Source organism: Solanum tuberosum, unplaced genomic scaffold (assembly GCF_000226075.1).
Source record: "Solanum tuberosum cultivar DM 1-3 516 R44 unplaced genomic scaffold, SolTub_3.0 scf00392, whole genome shotgun sequence".
In the NCBI taxonomy this organism is placed as follows: domain Eukaryota; kingdom Viridiplantae; phylum Streptophyta; class Magnoliopsida; order Solanales; family Solanaceae; genus Solanum; species Solanum tuberosum.
Genome location: NW_006239342.1, coordinates 68,997 through 69,611, shown reverse-complemented (window position 1 = coordinate 69,611; position 615 = coordinate 68,997).

Here is a 615-nt window from a genome sequence, read left to right as displayed (position 1 = left end):
TTGTTTAGGAAAAAAAAACATTAGATTTATATTTATAAAAAAGATCTTCTATGAAAATTAGAAAAAATGTTTTTTATTTTATTTTGGGATAAGACATTACAAAGAGTATAATTTTCGAAGTTATTATCTTCAGAAAATCGTTAATTTTAAATTTGTCAAAATTTTCTCCTCGATGAGGGATTTTCAATTGAAAATTCGTTGAAAACAATACTGACAAGGTAAATTTTGATTATTTTTATTGAAGATTTATCGATTTTCAATTAGTATATAGTTTAATACACACATAAAAATAAAATCTGATTTTTTTTTTATGAAAATAAGTATTCATGTGGATTGTTACTTCCAGATTAGATGAATAATTGAATTATACTTGATTAATTATATCACTTATTTCTACTGTTCAAATATGAATATTTTGCATAGTCATTCTCGTAATAAATATTCACGTGGATTCTCACTTTATGTATTTTTTTTTTTTAAAACCATATAACTAAAATCTCATTAAAGTTGTTTATCAGAGTAATTAGTGTCCTATCTTTGAGGTATCTTTTCTAAATCATGAGAGATTATGATGGAGTGTGTATATATATATATATATATATATATATATAGATT